An 8,916-nucleotide genomic window follows, 5' to 3' on the forward strand; every position below is an offset into this window, starting at 1 on the left:
AATGGGGATTTGGGGTAAGCATAGGGCACATAGTAAGCACAGATGCACATAGGTACAGAATCAGAGGAGCCTTAAAAGGGGTCAAGACTTTTAAAGTATAGCATGAACTGTAGAGTTAATACAGAACCAATAGGCTTAGGATAGCCAATTACTTCATACAGGAAGGTGCATGCCAGGGATCAGAGAAACATAGTCACATTGGGACATACTAGAAGGGGATCCTAAGGGGGTAAATAGCATGCAGTAAAGAAGATAGTGAAGTAGACATGCTAATTGCAAGTTGAGCAACAAAACCATAGATAGAAGCATATTAGAAATATGATAAATTGAAGTAATAGGAGAAGCATGTTGTTTTGGGACTTAAATTGAAATTAGAACATACCAGTAAGGGGATAGTAAACACAAAGTGAAAGAGAACCCAGTAGTTAGCCTTGGCTTGCAGCCGGTTGACTTTAGACAGTAGTAAGTGACACAAAAGAGAGCAGAAAGCTTTTTAGTGTGAAAGAGAGAGTTTTTGAACCAATGTTCGTGTGTTTGTGTTAATGAGAGAGTGTATATATAAAGTAGTTTGAAATTAGGTAAAATAAGGCAAGAATCATAGTAGTATAGTAATTATGGAACCAAGTACTAATCAGAATCAAATCAATGCAAGCACTCCTTTAATTAAGGGGTAATCAATCAACGGTAATAGGCAGAAAATGTTTAAGGAAAAAAATCAAGTAGGGCATCAGGTACAAAATAGACAATTAGGGGTAAGTACATAAGGGATCAATTAAGGAAATAGCTAGTGAAAAATCAGTAAAATACTCGGTTAACCAAATAAGGTAAGAAAACTAAATAAAGTTGCAAAATATGGAAATAATCGAAAATCAGCATATAGTAAATCAGTGAATCAAGGACTCGAATTACTGATTTAAGAAGAGTAACATGGGTTCCCATGAATAAGCAAATAAACCAAGTTTAAACAGGAAAATCGAAGGTCTAAAGGGAAGTTTTCAAATGAAGCCAAGAAACAGGGAGCTCAAAGTCAATCAAAGAGAGAGTCATGAGTTAATGTTTTAGCATATAAATAGAGTGAGATAGGAGTAACCAAACATAGCAAGCAAAGAGGCAAGTATTGACCAGTCAAGATGAACCCCAACAAATAGAGCTGATGTAAGTTGGGCATAAAAACTCAGTAGAAACATATTCGAGGTGAGATAGTCACAGAAACTCAAACAAGAACAGGCCAGTCACAAAATCAAACAAAGAAGCCTAGAAAAAATTAGGGCTTTCAACATAGACGAGTTATAGATGTGATAAACTCATAGAATCAGTTAAAATAATGCAAGAAGTAGAAGTTTAAACACAAAGAATCAGCTAAACAAAATTTTTAAAGAAGTTCCGAAACCCTCATTTTTAGAAGAAGGTGAAAAGCACTTGAAATCAATGATTCTTGTAAAAAAGTTCCAAGGACAGTGTAAAACATTAAAGAAACAAACTTAAATCGTCCTAGATATGTACAGATCTAAGAGATATAGGTAGAAATTAGGGTTTCAGAAGAAATCCATATAGAGATGAAAGAAGTTGTCTAGAATCCCAAGGATTGTAACAAATACAACATGATTTTGCTCAAAATCACACTGGAGTAGCCAAGAACAGACAAGTGACGAACCCTAGATGCAAGTCGGCGTGGCCCTGGGCCCTTGAAGACCTTAGAGAAGGCAGGCATGACATGAGAGAAGCCATTGGAGGCTTAGGAGTCGATGAGAGATCACCGGAGAAGACCAGAGAAGAGAGATCGCCGGTTGAAGGGATAAGGTTTGAGGGTGAGGAGAGTAGATGAGAGAATACAAAGGTGGCAGGTTTGGAAGAATGAGTTAGGGTTAGAGGTCGTTTAGAGTTAAAAAAGGCAAGAGTTAATACGGGTCGTTGATCTCTCAGATCAATGACCATGATTTAATTGGTTTTGGGTCGGGTAGGCGGGTTTAGGGTTTGGGTCGGTTAATTAGATTAGGAATTGGGTTAGGGTTGGGTTAAAATTGAGGCTAAAATTGAAATGCATTCTGGCTATATTTTAAATAGCCAATTTATTCCTATGTAATTTATAATAAATAGTAAATAATTTCTATAAAATAATTTCATGTACTAAAATGATTTAAAATAGATATTCAACATTTTAAAAATATACAAGGTCATTTTGTGCATATAAAACGTAATTGTACCTTAATAAGGCTAGTATTGCAATTATATGCAAATTGACTTTAAAAATACAAAATGCAATTAACAAAATGCACAAAAAATATTTTAACAGTAATTTGGCATAAACTTAGGATTTATATGACTAAATTACCACACAATAATTTGAGGGATAATTGTTGGGGAATTTATGAGTAAATAGGAAGGAAATAAATCAAAAATTTAAAATATCTAAAATTATAGAAAAATTATAAAAACCTTTTGCATGCTTATACATGCATATATATGCTATTTTGAAAGTATTTGTGCATATTAAAAATATATAAGGAAAAATTAGGTATCAACAAGCGCCTAACACTACTTGCTAGGCAAGCCAGATTTGAATTTCAAGAAGTTGAGAGTTGATTTGGAAGGAAAATTCTCAATTCGGAAGTTTTAAGTTGAAAGAATTGACCACTTTTTGAATTTTGAGTAAACGACCTCAGAATCGAGATTTGAAAGTTCCAACAGGTTCGTATGATGATTTTGGACTTGGGCATATGTTCGGGTTAAGTATCAGATGGTTTGGGAGTATTTCGGCTCTGATTGTGAAAAGCTAGCATTTTAAATGTTTTAGAATTTGCTATGTTCGAGTTGAAGTAGACTTTGGTACTATTTATGTCCGTTTGGGATTCCGAACCTTGGACGTATTGAGATTCATGACTTGTACGCAAAATTTGGCGTCATTCCGAAATATTTACGTGCATTCAGACGCGTTAGATGAAGGATGAATGTTTGAAAGTTAAGAGAGTTTAAGAAATTGAGTTTGATCCATAATTCTTGGTTTCGATGTTTTAATGTGTGTTTTGAGCCTTCAGACAAGTTTACATATGGTATATAAACTTGTTAGAATGATTGAACGGGGTTCCTCGGACCTCAGGTGAGTTTTGGGGTGGTTTCAGACCTCTTTTAGGCCTTTTGGAATTGTTGATAATTGGTATCGGAGGTGTGCTATGCGATCGTGGAGGTTTGGGCCGTGTACGCGAAGATTAAAGTGCGATCAAGGCCTTGTGAATCGCAATCGCGGAAGGAACAGTCACAATCGCGTAAAAGGAATTTCTGTTGACAGTCATCTGACTTCGGGAGCTCATATCTTGCAATCTATAAGGAATTTAGAGATGATTCAAAAATGAAAGTTGTAGACCTTTGAATCTAGTTTTCAAAAAATCAAACAGTTTATCATTTGAAATTTTGTACAAAAATCTTGTGGCCATTATAATGATGGGTATCTGTGAAAAAGAAAATAAAATTTGCACATCGTGATAGCATGATTTTGGCCGCGATCACGATGAAGGAAATGATGCTGGAACTTTTGTTAACCGCGATCGCATGAGTAATTACCACAATCACGAAGGAGGAGGCCTGTCAGGTGTATTAAACATCTAATTTCGGGATTTTGAGGTTATTTTCTTCTTTCTTAAGTTCTTGGAGCACTTGTGGAGAGATTTGAGGTGATTCTTGAAGATAATTTTCGTCATATAACATGAGGTAAGTTATTACTACTTGTTATAATATAAATACATGGACTATATATGGATTTAAACATAGAATTTTGTAGAAATTATGGTATTTGGAAGAAAACCTAGAATTTGGTATTTTTGGATTTTGACCACGAAATTGGGCATGAAATTAGGAATAATTTATATATTTTTAGTTCGTGGTGTTATGGATAATTTTTATCTTTGAAATTTTTGGAATCCAAGAAAGTAGTCCCGAATGTTAACTTTGTTGACTTTTCGAGCAGAGTTAGGAATTATTATAAATTGTTAAGCTATACGCATTGGAGTATATTTTGATTTATTTGCACCTTGTTTGACTAGTTTCAGATCGTTGGCTTTGAATTGTGTTAAAGAAGTGTTGGAGCTAGTTATGGAACTTGGGAGCGAGGTAAGTCTCATGTCTAACCTTGTAAGACGGAAACTACCCAAGGTGATGTAATTGTTATATACTAATATTTGTGGGTGCTACGTACGTACGAGGTGACGAGAGTCCGTATGTAGCGGAAGCATATTTATGTCCGAGTAGAATTAGGACTTTACCATGTAATATTTGAATACATTGAACTCATTCTATTGGCTTAACTAATTGAAATTATAATTGAACTTGATTTGGAAATCACATATACATTAGGCCGAGCCTTATCACCTTGAGTTGTTGGCAAGTTATTTGAGTATCGGTAAAGGTTATACTTACCTTGTGTTAATATATTGTATCGCAAGCATGTGCCTCGTAATTCGATAGTACCTTTCCTTTCTTGTGAAGCGGGTCGAACGCATCGGCAGGATTATGTACCACACTCTCATGGGAGCAGCGTTGCCTCGGCAGTATAATAGATGTATCTATGGTTCGTGTCGTTTGACGCTCGGTAGTGTACACATTATGATGGGATCGGGCTGTTCGTCTCTGCAGTATCATATTCCTTCTAGGATCGAGTCGTATAACCTCAGCATAATCATGCGTTATATCACTAGCAGGCAGAATGTTCACGAGTTTATCCTTCCTCTGATGCCCGACACTTTATGTGATATTTCTTTATTCGTTTGATATTGGCACTTGATATTTTTGAGCTGTTGAGATAGAATACGAGATTGAGAAATTGATATCGTTAAAAGAAATTTTGGGAGATTGTGTTAGTTACAGATTTACCTATCTTCTACTATTGTGCTTCTTATCTGTTTACGATTTACCATACTGATTTATTGTATTACTAGTAAGTGTCGATGTCGGCCCCTCATCACTACTTTTTCGGGGTTAGGCTAGATACTTACTAGGTACGTGTTGATTTACGTACTCATGCTGCACTTCCGCACTAAATGTGTAAGATCTGACAAGTGCATTTGATGATCATCTTCGCGCGTAGGTGCAGCTGTTGAGGAGACTTATGTGAGATGCATTCCAGACTACGCATCGCAATCCATAGAGTCTCCATCGTACTATATATTTTATCTTGTCTCATTTACATTCTAGACAAATGTTGTATTATTATTGTACTCCTTAGTAAATACTCATTCACTTGTGATACCAAGTTTTGGGATATGCTAGTTGATGCTTATGGATCTATATATCACTATCGCCTTTCATCTCTTTTATAAACTACTATTTATGTATGTTCCCGTGGATTTAAAAGCGTAAATTTCCTTCATTAATAAGAATTATGATTTCTAAAGTAATAAAATGATAAAATTAAGTTGATCAATCAACGTTGGCTTGCCTGACGGTGGCATTAGGCACCATCATGGGATTTTGGGTCGTGACAGCTTGGTATCAGAGCGTTAGGTTCATTTGGTTCTTACGAGTCATGATCAATCTAGTAGAGTCTTGAAGATCAGTACAGAGATGTCTGTACTTATATTCGGGAGGCTATAAGACTATTAGGAGCACTTCCCTTCTTAATTCCTTACTGTGCGATTTGATTCCTTTGAGACTTATGACTTTATTTCCTTCTTACTCAATCTTATGCGACATGAAGTGCTTGCTATCAATTGGGCATCGGGGAGTTATAGTGATACTGCAGATGTGGTGTAGGACATTTTTCCCTGCATATTCAGGAAGGCTATTATCGTTGCCTTACGGAAGGATGTTCTATCGTTTTAGCTCAGTATATGTATTTCCTATGGTTTTGAGGCTATGCACAGATTGTTGTGATGTTCATGTGTTTTTATCACATAGTGGTAGTGTAATGGTAGGGTGTTGTCTATGTGTCGAGGCAGTGAATGACTCGAAAGGAGGATCTCTCAGTGCGTGGTTTAGAGGTTTGATATTTAGTTCCAGTGGAGGAAAGGCAATCGGTCTATGAATGTTCATGATTTGGTTGATGGAGTAACGAGACTTGATATTTTGAGTGTGGTGGAATTCTCATATGTGATGTGGTATCCTCGTCCTTGTTTGAACATATTAAGGTTCGCTAGTGTTATGGTCTTATCGATTTGTCCTCAGGGCAAAGTGTTGTAAAATGGTGCCTGAGAAGCGGTTGTTAGAGATGGCGGTATGTAGCAGTTTCAAAATCGAATTGTTGTTTCTAATGTTGATGGCTCGAGAAAGATAATCTTCGAGGAGGTTTGGAGTTGGTAGCAATTTATCAGTTCAGGTGCTACAGAGATATGTTTCAATTTGAGGCAGCATTTGGGCAGCGAAAGATAAGGAAGGACATGGTGGAAGGTGTCTTGCGGTAGTTGAATTGCTAGCATGAATAGTAGAGGTCGAGAAGTTTCTTAAGGAGATGGTTTAACCGAAGTGGGAGTGGCAGAGTAGCATATGGATTCTATGGTAGGATAGCCACGTACCTTGAGAAAGTTTAGAGCGAATGGGGAGTCATGGTGGAAAGTGACTATGTCTACAGAATATATTTGGAATGGTGGTTACTGTACGGAGGAAGATTCAATATGGCACGAGGGAGTTTGCTTGAAACGAAAAGGTGTATGAAAACTTGATTATCGTTTCAGATGCAATATGACTTTGAGTTTGGAATGTAGTGTCGAACTTTCAGTTGATGTCAATGAGGAATGAACAGACTCTTACAACCGGTGGACGAGCATGGGCTCGGGAGGGTTTATTGAATTCATGGTAGTTGTACCTAGTACAACATCGTTGGAAGATGTTGGCATCGAAATCCACAAGTGGTCTACCTCCTGCGAGCAGGTTAGCGATTACATAATGTTGATGAAGTTTCTATGAAGAGTTCTACTTACTACCCAATAGAAGGTCGAATATGCGACTGTGACTGATAATTCGAAATGTTCAAGAAAAATTTAACAAGAGACTACAAGAAATTTGGCAGGTTAACGGTGCGAGATCATGGTAATTAAGAAGGAGGAGTTATTATAGGCTATAGATTTATATGATTGTTGCTTAAAGCTAAGTGGGGGAGCCCATCGTCTACGATTGGATCATGTGGTTGTGTGCCGATGCAGTTTCAGGTTATCGGTGCATTGGTGGATTAGTTATGACCAAGAAAAGAAAACATCAAGGGTATCTTGGGCAAGGAATTTGATGTATATGTTTTACATTTCACCTTATAGATTCATGTACAAATATTGGGGATGACTCAGAATTTATGCTTCATGTGCGTGTGATGTGCAAAGAAAAGAATTCGTCTGGTTGCTACTTTGGAAGTGTTCATGTGCTAGCTAGTGTTTAGTTATATATTTAGGACTAGGTCAGAGTGGGTAACTCTTGGTAATAGTTCTAGTGGGTTCAAGAATTAAAGTTCAGTGTCTAAGGATTTTGGGGTCCATTAAGTAACTGAAGACCAGGATTTTGTAGCAGAGTGTGAGGAATACTTGGGAAAATTCCTATGTTATCATTGGATCTATGGGGAAATATTGGAGAAATGGGAGAAACTACTTTGGATTCGTAGAAGATCTTTTAGAACGAGTGTACCAGTGGGAGATGCTATTGTGCGCATAAGGAGGGTATGAGATAGTTCATGGGTATTGAGACGAGGTGGCCTCGAGATCCGGGTCACTCAGAATGAGTGCTGATTGAGTTTGTTATGTTTTTTAATAGAGCTATTATTATTTCTAAGGCAAGTCAATAGTAAATTGGAAGAAGTTTGGTCGTTTAGTAATGGTTTGAATCAGCGTGATTGTTTCAATGATCAGTTTCTTCGGTATGTTAAGCTATACTGGTGATTCGTAGTTGTACATGCGAGCTTGACACCTACCGTAATTTGATTGATTTGGAGGTATTTGATTGTAATGGCCTGTTATGTGTAGATGGATCCTAGAAGAGTTATGGTGGTTTAGACCACAACTTGAAATTTGTATTTTTTGCGGTTATGGGAATTCAATTGCATGTTTCCATTGTTCCTATGAAATGCATTGAGTGAAAGGGGTTCCAGATGATGAAGTTTTTATTCTATTGGTGGTTCAGGAGTTATGGCAAGATTTTGTACTCTTGCATAGCGGCATGATAGGTGTAGTGAGCGGCATGGGAATAGGGAGTTAAGGATCAAGGTTGCTGCTCGGTATTGATAAGAATGTTATGAGTTCGGATGAGCAGGGAATTTTTTAGATGTTTAGAGGAAGCTAGCATTATCTTAGTGTCGCTTGATAATGGTGTCCTGGGTGAGAGACATCTTGTATTGATTTGCGGACTCTTGGTTGGCTTTACAGAATTAGTACGGCTGGTGATGTGGAGGTGCAGACTTTGCTACCTAGTGCGGAAGGTCGTGGCAGAGTATCCCATGGGGGAATTTGTATAAGTGTGACATGTTAGTCACTTGATTGTGAAGGATTGAAACCAAGTATGGAGATTTTTGGTACTATCGCTAATGTGAGAGTTTATGCCTGAAAGGCGCTCTAGTCATTTGGGTGAGGACTGTGGGAGTTAGGTCAAATTGGACGACTGCTCATGTGTGTCAGGAATAGGGACATTGTGGATCCTTGTAAGGTTATTGACCCAGTATGGGATGATCGGGACCGGCTTGAGGTCCGTTGGTAGATCTAATGTGAATATATGTTCTACATTAGTTCAGATATGTTCATTCAGCATAGCATTTCTTATGGAGGAGTCTTCGGGCATTGGATGTTATTTCCGTCGTCAGCTATTCTATGTGGTACTCTATTATTCCATGTGGGCTATGAGGCAGCTTGATTATTCACACATGTGTTGTGATCTCGTGTAGTTTGTGGTGCTATATGATCAAGATGACTCTCGAGATGCAAGTCATTTATCGCACCTTAGTCGTGCTTGGGTTTT

This window comes from Nicotiana tabacum, chromosome 11, assembly GCF_000715075.1.
Source record: "Nicotiana tabacum cultivar K326 chromosome 11, ASM71507v2, whole genome shotgun sequence".
Taxonomy (NCBI): Eukaryota; Viridiplantae; Streptophyta; class Magnoliopsida; order Solanales; family Solanaceae; genus Nicotiana; species Nicotiana tabacum.